The sequence below is a fragment of the Sinohyriopsis cumingii genome, chromosome 1 (genome assembly GCF_028554795.1).
Source record: "Sinohyriopsis cumingii isolate HCF-2022 chromosome 1, ASM2855479v2, whole genome shotgun sequence".
NCBI classification, from domain to species: Eukaryota; Metazoa; Mollusca; class Bivalvia; order Unionida; family Unionidae; genus Sinohyriopsis; species Sinohyriopsis cumingii.
Genome location: NC_142961.1, coordinates 86,114,002 through 86,127,012, shown reverse-complemented (window position 1 = coordinate 86,127,012; position 13,011 = coordinate 86,114,002).

The following is a 13,011-nucleotide window of genomic DNA, read 5'->3' as shown; positions in this document are numbered from 1 at the left end:
TGACAGATATAGCAAGTATCTTGACTTTTATCTCTAAAGGAAGGAGAGTAGTCCGTAGGCTGGTCTGAAGAGAATTTTCTAATGACCCCTCGCAAAGCTCTGACGAAACGTTCCATCTGGTCAGTCTCTTCCATCGTTGTGCTCGGCTCGAGAGTGAAATGAATAGTGAAAGGACAAGACACACACCCTTTTATATACGCTGGTCTGCTATGACTATAAAGTAGTTTATGGTGTTTGAACTTGAGTCATTTGACTTTTTGCTTTCAAGATGAAACGATCCCATTCATTCGAGAAGAAAGAAGAAAAAAGTAAGAGGCAGAAACGTGATCTATCGCCTCGTACCAGGGCTGAGATCTTGGCACAAATTCATGCCAGTGATTTTGAAGAGGACATGAGTGAACCAGAATCCGAACCCTCTAAACCAAGTTCATCACCCTTAGTTAACCCTGAAAAGTACTATTCCATTCGAGAGACGGAAAAGCGCTCCTCTAGAAAATTTAGAACCACGGCTTACAAATACACGGTGAAGTTTAAAGATTTCAAGGCTGAAGTGCCGTTAGAGAAAGCAGAAGGGTTCATCACTGAGGTGTGGGATTCTTTGCTCACTGCACTCAAGCGACAATGTCAACCCAAAGAAGACGATCGCTTGAGACTTTCCATACAACACGACGGTTTGAAATCCCCTGTTTGGATCGAGTTTAGCACCCCTGCAGAATTAACTGCTTCCAAAGTCATGGACAAGATTCAACACGTACAACAATCTAATGATCAGTTTGACATCACCGATGGTAAAGCCACACTGGATATGACCCACGTCTCTCCTCCTCAAGGGACTGGACGCAAAAAGATGTTATTGGTGGACGACCTTCGCAACACCAAAACGAGTCTCGTCCGAATTAACAACCCTCATGACCAGATGTGTTTAGCCCGTGCCATCGTGGTGGGACGAACCTATGCCAACAAGAACGACACGGTAGAATGGAAAAGAACCTGGAACACTATTCAACGTTCCGACCGAGCCAAACAACGAAATGAAGCAGAACTCCTGTTACAACAAGCCGGACTGCCCAAAGACACACCCTGTGGCATTCCTGAGATGCAAAAATTGCAAGATGCCCTAGCTCCACGCTACACCTTGAAAGTGCACCCTCAAGAAGTGCGCGGACCTCTGTTGTTTCGAGGCCAAGACTTTAAGGACGGAAAATACATTCACCTTTATCATCATGATGACCATTTCGATACCATTACCAGTATCACTGGATTCCTGGGATATGTTTATTATTGTGAGAAATGTGACCATGGTTATAACAATCGAGAGCAACACAAACATTGTGGATCGAAATGCACAGGATGTTTGGCCTCTTCACCCTGTCTGAGCGAAGAACCAGTGCCTTGTTCCACTTGTCTGCGCACGTTTGTCAGCCCTACCTGTTACCAACAACATTTGAAGACGCAAGGTTCACAGAAGAAATGCGCTTGTCAACTGCTGAGATTGTGCCCTACGTGTGAACAAGTCATACGTACCAATAATACCAAGGCACACGTATGTTCAGGAAAGAAAAAATGTCACATTTGTCACCACATCGTGGACTTGGAACACCAATGTTACGTGCAAAAATACCAACCCTCACCAGAGAAAGAGGACGGTCACAAGAAGAAAGGCAATTTCATCTTTTTCGATTTCGAATGCATGCAAGAGACCGGCATTCACATTCCTAATTTTTGCGTGGCTCATCGAGCGTGCGAGAAGTGCATTCAAGAACCTATCTTCAGTCATTGCCCTCACTGCAGCAAGATACCCGGAGGACGTGAAAAAATCTTTCGGGGACCGAACACGTTAGCCGATTTTGCCCAATGGGTCTTAGACCCCGTCGACAAGACGTGGAGCCAAGAGGACATCGAACGTTACGGAGATTGTCATCGTCATGCCACGGTGATGGCTCACAATTTTTCCGGATACGATGGACAGTTTCTTTTGAGGTACTATACGGAACAAGGCACCGAGCGTCCTAAAGTGACTTTGAACGGAGCCAAAATCATTTTCATGCAAGTGGGACAAGTGCAGTTTAAAGATTCGATGAGCTATTTGGCCATGCCTTTGAGTCGAATGCCTAAAACGTTTGGAATGACAGAAATGGCTAAAGGGTACTTTCCACACTTTTTCAATACGGAAGCCAATCAACACGCCGTTCTACCCCATTTACCTGAGGCTCACTATTACGACCCCGACAACATGCGTACCGAACAACGAGAAGCTTTCTACGCTTGGTACCAGGCTCACGCTTCGGACCCTTTCGACTTTCAGGAAGAAATGCTAAAGTATTGTCGTTCCGACGTGGACATTTTACGGCGTTGCTGTGGAAAATTTCGAGAACTGTTCATGGAACACGGAGGGGTGGATCCTTTGAAAGAAGCTTGCACCATTGCCAAAGCGTGTTCCCTAGTGTATCGACAACGATTCATGCCTCAAAACACCGTGGCTGTCATCAGCCCTCAAACGACCCACTTTGTCAAACGTCAATACTCGGTCAAAGCCCTACGTTGGTTACATTACTTGTGCGACAAGGAAGACAAGTGGATTCAGCATGCCCGCAACGGAGGGGGCGAAAAGACCATCGGAACGTATTCGGTCGATGGCTGGGACTTAGAAAACCCCAAGATCGTGTACGAGTTTAACGGTTGCTTATTTCACGGATGTCCTGTTTGTTACCCTGACCGTGGCACTAAAAATCAGTTTTTGCAACGAACCATGGAAGACTTGTACCAGGACACTTGTCAGCGACGCCTAAAGTTAGAACAGGAAGGATACCAAGTGGTGGAAATGTGGGAACACGAGTACGATCACCGTATGAAAACCGATCCCGAGTTTAAACGCCTCGTGGAAAGTTACCAGTTCATGGACCCGCTGAACCCAAGGGATAGTTTGTACGGAGGAAGGACCAATGCCACCTGTTTGCTGTACCAAGCCGACGAAGAGAAAGGAGAAGAAATCAAATACTTGGACGTGTGTTCGCTGTATCCCTACGTGTGCAAATATTGTCGCTTTCCTGTAGGGCACCCGCAATTGCTGACGGAACACATCGACCTGGTCAACATTCGACAATACGAAGGCTTGATCAAGTGCAAAGTTTTGCCTCCCACGAACCTATACCACCCCGTCTTACCTCACCATTGTCAAGGCAAACTGATGTTTCCCTTGTGCCGTACTTGTGCCGAAACGTGCAACCAAGACCAACCTTGTCAACACAGTCAGGAAGAACGGGCCTTGACGGGAACTTGGGTCAGCGTAGAATTGTTCAAAGCTCTGGACATGGGATACCAACTGTTAGAAGTGTACGAAATTTGCCACTTTCCCAAGACACAACAGTACTGCAAAGGTGACCCTACTCAGAAAGGCATTTTCGCCGACTACGTGGATGCCTTTTTGAAACTGAAGCAAGAAGCCAGCGGCTATCCTTCCTGGTGTCACACTCCCGAAGACCAAATAAAATTCAAAGAGAAATACCGGGAACAAGAAGGCATCACTTTAGACCACATCGAGAAAAACGAAGGCAGGCGATCGTTTGCCAAAGTGATGTTAAATTGCTTGTGGGGTAAAATGGCACAACGACCGTGTTTACCCAAGACGGAATATTTGACAGAACCTTCCCGCTACTTCCAGATGATTCACGACAAAACCAAATACATGAAACACGTGGACGTCGTTCGAGAGAATTTAATCTTGGTCAATTACGAAGAAGATCTGGACTTTGTACAAGACGACCCTTTTGGAAATGTCATCATTGCGGCTTACGTGACAGCTCATGCTCGCTTAAAATTGTACGAAGCTTTAGAACTGTTAGAAGAACGCGTCCTGTACTTTGACACGGACAGTTGCATTTACATCCATCACCCGATTCAACATCACCCTAACATCGAAGGAGACCGTTTAGGAGCCTGGACAGACGAGCATCCCGACGACAAGATTCTAAGTTTCGTCAGTGGCGGTCCCAAAAATTACGGCTACGAATACCGGGACAAACAAGGAGAAGTGCACACGACGTGCAAAGTGAAAGGACTGACTCTGAATTATCGTACCAGTCGAGTGGTCAACTTTGGGGTATTGAAAGAAGCCTTGCAATCGGGAGAGGATGGAAACTTTAAAGTGACCACCTATCAACCGAACAAGATTGTACGTTTACCCACTCACCACATCGTCAGTCGGCCCTTGGAAAAAGTCTATCAAATCGTGTACCAGAAGCGAGTTCGACTTCCCAATCATTTCACCTTACCGTATGGACACGTTGGTATAAAACATTGGTTGTAAGAGGATAGTTACCCCACCAGAAAGATGACTTCGCCACAGCAAGAATCGAGTGAGAAACCCGATGAGAACTCCAAGTTCAAACCCTACCATTTTCCAGTCTTCTTACCTGACTATTGTGATTGTGCCCGTCGATTGGACACGTTTCAGAAATGGCCTACGAATAGGGAAGGATTACCTTCTTCGCATGTTTTAGCTAGAACAGGATTTGTCTACTTGGGACCTGAGTCAGGATTGGGATACGAGGTACAGTGTTTCGCTTGCGGACTGAAGTTACGAATGGATCTATGTATCTATAAAGATTCAGCTATTCTGGAACATACTCGATGGTCTCCGCACTGCCCTTACCTTTCTATGGCCTTTCCACCCATCACACTACGGTACAATGTTGACGGTACCTTAGAGACGGTACCTTCCAGAACAGGACATAAAAAACGTAAAAAAGGAAAGATGTACAAGTTGGAGACTGCATTGAGACTAGTATAAAAAAGGGGCTATGGTCAAGATCGATAGTTCATTGTGACTACCAAGACCGAGCGAACAAGATGAATACTTTGAAAAAGACATCGTTTCAGTTTGGGGATTGTAAAAAAGTTGTATCTTCCTCTAGTGTGACTAATACTGGATGGATAAGACCCAGGCATTGCGACGGAAAATGTCCGGAAGGAAACTGCGATTGTCCATGTGGTTACCATTGTAATTGCGTAACGGAGTTTGCAGACGAGTGCGATTGTGAGCCTTGCGATGGGACCGATGCTGTACCTTGTGACCTGAGCGATGCCGTAAAGCATCATGGGAACTTTAGTACCCCTACCCCTGTCATGGAAAGTGATGCTGTGCGTGTCAAACCTGTGGGATGCGAAAGCGATGCTGCTCGTCCTCTTGGACATTTTACTGGGTTTCGTTTTAAAGGGGAATGTCGACCTTCACGTTTACCTCCCTACGGATGTCATCCAGCCCTGAGCAAACTCCTGTTCATGTCACCCAACCCTCATCGAAACGAACCTGTGAAAGACGAATATTCGTTTCCTGTGCGTTTGTCGGAATACTGCGACTTTGAAAATCGTCTTCAATCGTTCAAAGGAAAATGGCCAAAGTATCTGGGAGGACCGACCCCCGAAGAATTAGCCAGAGCCGGATTTTTCTACTTGGGCGAAGGAGATAAAGTCAAGTGCTTCAGTTGCGGTGTGTCACTTCACCACTGGGAACCGCAAGATTCGGCCTACGTTGAACATGCTCGATGGTCACCGAATTGTCATTACTTACCTTTAGTGGGACCGAGACATTGAAGTAACTTCTTACCATAATCATCTGTTCATGGATACTTTACAAGAGAACATTCGTGCTTTGCCTGTGGAGTTGAGAGAACGCATTTACCGAGAGCTGGTCAAAATACAAGTGAAACGTAAAGAACAATTGCATCCGATACGTCACCGGTGTTTGAACCACTGGTACCTGAAGGCTATACAAGGACTGATTCAATTGAAAGTGTTCCATTGGACAGACATTGATCAACGACCTTCTGGTTATAAAAAGGAATGGTTTGGTATGGACGATTGTAGTTACTACATTGTAAACGTACTGCATCGAATTCCAGAGGAAGAGTTAACGAATTACAAACTTTTTGAACACAATGTCAACTTGGTGAAAGAGGAAACTTCTGAACGAATTGTAATGTGTAGATTAGTGACTCAACGATTTAAATTCGACACTGAAGTGAAACCATGTTTGTGCAAAGAGTACATTTCTTGTGTCAGACCAAAGAGGATTTAGTATGACCTATTCATGGATACTTTGCTAGAGAACATTCGTGCTTTGCCTGTGGAGTTGAGAGAACGCATTTACCGAGAACTGATCAAAATACAAGTGAAACGCAAACTCAAAGTGATTCATCCGTTTTTAAATTATGCTCTGTTCCAAAGTACAAGAAGACTGATTATGAGTGGATATTACATTAGGCACAAAGTTAAACGAGGCTATTGGCTACCACCCAGCGATTCCAAAAACAGTGTATATACTTATGGATACTTTACAAGAGTACATTTTGGGCTTGCCTGAGGAGTTGAGAGAAAGGATTTATCGAGAGTTGGTGAAAATACAAGTGAAACGTAAAGAACAATTGCATCCGTTACGTCACCAGATCTTTAACCACTGGTACCTGAATGGTATAAGAGGACTGATTCGTCAGAAATTTTTTCACTGGTCAGACCTTGTTGAATACTTTCAGTATATGAATGATGATGGGCTAGACGTTCGTAATTTTGGTTACTTGGAGATTCACTTACTGCAACGTATTGAGGAAGACGAGTTAAAGGATTACCAACATTTGTTACATGGAATCTGCTTAGAAAAAGACGAAACATCTAGACAAACTCTGGCGTTTCAGTTACAGTATGTAACATTTAAATTCCCTACTGGAGAACGAACGTGTTTGGTTAGAAATTACCTTTATTGCTTCCGAAACAAAGACACTATAAAATCAAGTTGCCATGCCACGGATTATGTCACATATCATTCAACAGATTCCGTGGAAGGAACTCAATGACCATATTCAAACCGTGGATCATTACCATCAATTATTACAAGAACTGTATCCATTCAATTTTGGACGACAAGTGGTGTGTGTCTTAGTGACTTGTTTTCTGGGATTTCGTTTACCAGCCGATTCTTTGTGGACTCTTTACGATCAGTACTTACCACCTCCATGGCCTTAAATGGTCACGAAAAACTCCTTTTGTTCAAAGCCTTGCGTTTTCATCTGGATACTTCTCGACCTCAACAGGAAAAAAAGATTCGTCAACTTTTAGCGACCCAAGACGTGTATGACGATGTGTGTGTAGCTTGTGACTTACATGCCCATTGGACAGATGTTCGTGATTGGAAAAAGGGGGGTTTTGAGGCTTGGACCCAAGAAGTGGCCCAGTATGCACAAGAGTTGTTCAAGGAAAAAAGTTACTTTTCAACCCGTGTTAGTGACGGTGCCAGAAGAACCCGTCACCGAGAACAACCACTCGCTTCAGGACAGGACTGTCATGGACATGCCTGAAAGGTCATTCCGGGAGGACACTTGTGTGACAATACCTCATGTAGAAACTGTAAGAACATTACACACTGTCCCTAGGACATCTTGGTTAACCAAAACATGTTGTACAGACACTTGTTTATATTCCACTTTGATCACTTTGCTGTGTTTTATATTCCTGTACATCACTATTTGGGTTGTATGTATTTTTGTCTTTCGTGTTCATATTTGAAACATTCAATAAACGTGTTCTGAAAAAGTATATAAACTCTTGTCTTGTTTGTTTTTTCGTGTCACAAGTGACATTTCTCATACCATGGCTACCTCTGCTGTCTCTGCTCCCTCTTCCTCTACTGTCAAAGTCATCGACGAACACTTAGATCGTGCCAGTTGGGAGGCTTTGTATCTTCGCCATCCCTTTAACATGCTCATTGCTGGACCTAGCGGTTCGGGCAAAACCGAATTCGTCAAACGTTTGATCGAACATAAACATCATTTGATCGATCGGCCCCCTCAACGGATCGTGTGGTGTTACAAAGAGTGGCAATCGGCGTACAACCTCTTGCGAGAAAGTCAAGGCGATTCCATCGTGTTTGTGGAAGGCATTCCTAAAGAAGACGATGGCATCGTCTCTGACTCCCGTCTAACCCATTTGGTCATTTTCGACGACATGTTAGGAGAAGACGAAGAAGAAATTAAATTGTGGTTCACGCGCAAAGGGCATCACCGTAATGCCAGTGTCGTTTACATCACCCAAAATTTGTTTCAACAAAGTAAAGCCCATCGCACCATCAGTCTCAATGCACATTACGTGGTCTTGTTTAAAAGCCCTCGAGATAAATCGCAAGTGCAAGTCTTAGCCAAACAGTTAGGAACGCCTTGGCTGACTCAGGCGTACGACGATGCCACTCAAACTCCACACGCCTATTTACTCGTCGATTTGAAACCTACGACCCCCGAGGATTTGCGATTTCGTACCCACTTGTTTCACCACTGGTGCCAAGACGGAGGACCTGTCCTGTACACGTCTCCGTCCTCGACTTCATTTCACTCCTCCCATGAAAAAAATCTATAAAAACCTCGGACCCTTTTTCGTCTGTCTCACACAGTGTGAACATGACGTCCCTTCAGTCACATCTTCCCGTCAAATTGATTCGTGCCTTGTATGGCATCAGCCGAGAAAAAGATCCACAAACACGAGCCCGTGTCTTAGAAGCTAGTCTCAAAGAAGTCTTACGATGGTTCACGGTGACGGCACGTCAATTACTCCAAGGAATCATTCAGATTCCTCATCAAACCCAACGCTTTTTCGATCGAAACAAAGTCGCTTTGGTCCAACTGGCTGATCCCCGCATCGACACTCAAACCAAAAAACAAATCATTTTGAAACCTGGAGGGAGCGGTACTCTAGGAGGGGTCATCATTCGCTCACTCTTAAGATGGGATCCTAATGCCCCCAAAGTTATCCCCAAGACAAAAGTTCAACGAAGCCCCAAGAAGAAAAAGAAAAAGACCAAGTCCCCAAGAAGAATAACTTCTCCAGTGGCAGGACCCTCCTCTTACCAGACACCACCACCATCACCCCGGAAAAAGAAAAGAAGCCCCAAGAAAAAGAAACAGAGAAAAAGTCCTCAAAAAAAGAAAAGTCCACAGAAGAAAACTAGTCGCAAGAGAGGCACTTCAGCCAGGACGCAACCTTACACTCGCAAGCCACGACCTGCCACAACGTCTCCGGTAGCCTCACGTTTGTCCACTTCTCCGTTGATGTCACCAGGAACTGAAGAGTACTTGGAGACGTTGATCACACCAAGAACTTCTCCGTTGATGACCCCCAAAAGAGCTTCCCCAGTGGCAGGACCTTCCCATTTAGCAGCAGTGGCTGCTGCTCACAAAGTACCTTCTCCCAAAATCAAAGTTCAAGAAAGATCGGGCATGTTACAAAGTTTACTGGATTTGTCCAAGCAAGAACTGGCTCGATTTAGTCCGTTACGTACCCCTGCACGACGTGTCATGCCTGTCCTCAAACTGATAAAACGTAAAGACAATCAGTGGCGACGCGTTCCAGTATAAAAAAGGCCTGTGACCGAGTAGGGTATCAGTGTTTTTAGGTGCTCCTAAAGACTCAAAGATGTCACCCTCCAGAAAACCCCAAGGAAAGAAAAGGAAAGGACTACCACCACGTTTAGCCAAACATGGGGACCTGTTATCTGTCCTGTCCAAAGCTTCTCCACCCCTACGAAAAAAACTCATTCAAACGGCCTCCAAAGAGGTCATCGATACCGTGTGCGAATGTTGTTTGAACGTTTTGAAAGGCACTATCCCTTTGTCCAAACACCAGAAACAATGCTTAGGCAAACATCGTCACGTTCTTCGGAAAATGGTTCAAAAGAAAATTCCCATTCGTCAAAAAAAGAAGATGTTGGTCCAACGTGGAGGCATTTTACCTCTCTTGTTAGGCCCCATACTGAAAGGAGTCTTGGGAACCATGTTGGGAGGACTGGTGGGAGCAAGATAAAAAGGCCTTCGGAAGTCCCAAGATCTCAGAATTCACCCCTGACAACCCCATGGAAGGACGAAAACTAGCTTTAGTGCCTTACAAACGATGGATGGAATACCATCGGTGGCAAGAACAACGCACCCCGCATTTACCTCCCAATCCCAATTTGAGCGAGATGTCCCAGTTACAACACGAATTGCAATCCTTGCTGGATCGCCAAGATTTGTCCGAAACAGAAAAATCGCAAAAGTACGGTCAACTCTTGCAAAGACTGCAACTCTTTCACCAGAAAGCTTTAGACGAAACAGCTCTACCCACTTTGAAAGATTTTAAGACCTTGATGAAAAGTCCAGCACCATCACCAGTACCAGTACCAGTACCACCAGTACCCGTGACCAAGACAGAAAAAGGAAAAGAAGAAGAAGAAGAAGGATTTCAAACTCCACCAGAAAAAGTACGCAAGTTAACAACACCACCTACCTCCAGAATTGGATGGATTAAAAAGATGATGGCCACCCCTTCTTCCTCACAAGAGAAAAAGAAAGTGAAGACAGAAGTGAAAACAGAAGTGAAACAAGAACCGATATCCCCCGCTCAGACATCCTCCTCTTCGACACCTATTGCTGGCCGCACACGCAAAGCCTTGCAATCCAAGAAAATACCCCAAGAGAAAAAGAGTAGCCTCTTCCAAGAGTGGGTGCCTTATTAAGACACCAATCAACACAAAAAAAATGGAAAAAGTCTTAGCTAGCATTTACTACGATCCCTCCCATCCTGCAGGTTACGCAGGAGTTCAAAAATTGTATCGTGCTGCCAAAACGCGACTGAAAAGTCTCCGTTTACCTCAAGTGCAACGATGGTTACAAGAACAAGCTACCTACACTTTACACAAACCCATTCGACGCAAGTTTGCCAGAAGTCGCACCCGAGTGGAAGGCATCGATCATCAATGGCAAGCCGATTTAGCCGATGTCTCTCATTTGGCCAGCTACAATCGTGGTTACAAATATTTGTTTTGTGTCATCGACGTCTTTTCCAAATTTGCCTGGGTCGTGCCTTTGACTTCCAAATCGAGCAGCGAGTTAGTGCGAGCCCTGCAACGGGTGTTGAAACAAAGTGGCCGTCGCCCTCTTCGATGGCAAACGGACAAAGGCACCGAATTTCTGAACCAAGCTTTCCAAAAAGAATTAAAGAAACGTGACATTCATTTTTTTACCACCGAGAATCCCGAAACCAAAGCCAGCATCGTGGAACGTTTTCAACGCACTTTGAAAGAACGCATGTGGAAATATTTTACGCATCACCACACTCTGAAGTACATCGACATCTTACCGCACCTGGTGCAAGCGTACAACCAATCTTACCATCGAAGCATCGGACGTGCCCCGCAAGACGTGACTCCCGACAACGAAGTGCTGGTGTTCGAGCGCCTGTTCGGTACGTCCCCGACGAGGGCTGTCCCCAAGAAAAGTGGAGAGTTGACCGTAGGAGATTGGGTGCGCATTGGCAAAACCAAACGCACTTTCGACAAAGGTTACTTACCTAACTGGACGACCGAACTGTTTCGCGTCACTGGACGAGTACATGGCCGTCATCCTGCCGTCTATAAATTGGAAGACATGAACGGAGAAGTACTCAAAGGAACGTTTTATTTGCCCGAGTTACAACGTGTCACCAAAAAAGAAGACGACGTGTACGACATCGAAAGCATTCTCGAACGCAGAACCCGTAAAGTGGGCAAACGACGTGTCAAAGAAGTCAAAGTACGTTGGAAAGGATATCCACCCAGTTTCGATTCTTGGATCGACGTTTCGCAAGTCATCGACTATAAAAAGAAGAAGTGACCATCATGCCCTTTCACACAGCAGACGCAGCTACGTCGACCAGTCCTTCTTCCCCTAGTTCTTCTGTGCAAGATTTACAAAAACAACCCTTGTGGGTGTGGTGTGGAGAACGTGTGCCTAAAACGCAAATCGTCTTTTTCTGCCAAATCTTCGTGGTGTATTGTGTCATCGGGGCAGCCATCGCCAATTTGAGTTTGCAACAAGGAGACAAACAATTGTGGACCATTTTATTGAGCAGTTGCATCGGTTACCTGCTTCCCAATCCCTCCCTGAAATTCTCCTCTAACGGGAACGTTGTGTCCAGTGCCAGTGCCAGTCACCACTCCAACAACCACAACCAGAACCCCATTTTGGGCGGAGACACACCTCTGACATCCACTAATATTCCCTCGGACAGCCACAGAACTCTGGAATTATGAGTCACCAAAACCAATTTTACTTAACCTTACCCAGTGACAGTTCCATGGAGGTGTTTCCCAAGAACACGTTGTGCTGTTACACGGCCAAATTACCTCAAGCCATCCCCTTAGATCACGAAGCCCATTGGGAAGTGGCTTTAGTAGAAATGATTCACCCGACCCAAGTCCTCAATGTCGTTGTCAATCAAAATACATTTAATGTGGAAGTTTATGACGAACAAATACAACAGTGGATGGATACCCATAGCAAATATAAGCATAAAAGCCCTAGCACAAAAAATCTAAAGTACACCACCTATCACTTGTTCATTCCCCAAGGGTATTATTTTAGTGGTCAACATTTGGTCAACACCATAGCCACCAGGTTTAATGGCGTGTTTGGGGAAGCTTTTAAGAATGTCAAGAACAAAACTGTCACCCTGGAATACCACAAAACAGCTCGTCGCTTCCTGATAAAATTTCCTGAGGATAAAATCATGGGTTTCTATTTTTGTGATGAATTGTTTGACATGTTGGGCGGTGACATGGAGATGAGGAAGAGAGTAGAACAACAAAAAAACCCCCCCGAATTATCAATCATTTACGACAACGAGTCTTTTGGCCAGTATTTTCGTACCCCGGTAGAACTGAACCAAGGACAGAATTTGATGTTCGTGTATTCCGATGTGGTGGAATACAACGTGGTGGGACACACCTCCGTACCGTTACTGCGTGTCATTCCTTTCAAAGTGGATTCTGCCGCAAACGCTGACGAGGAAGGTGGAAACACTTACCACGTCCACCGCGAATTTGTCCATCCTCACTATTTGCCGGTCAGCAAGTCGTATTTGGACACGGTCAACATTACTATAAAAGGAGATCTGGGACAAAATATTCCATTCACCAAAGGAAAAGTCACGGTGAAACTCCATTTTCGAAAACGGTTC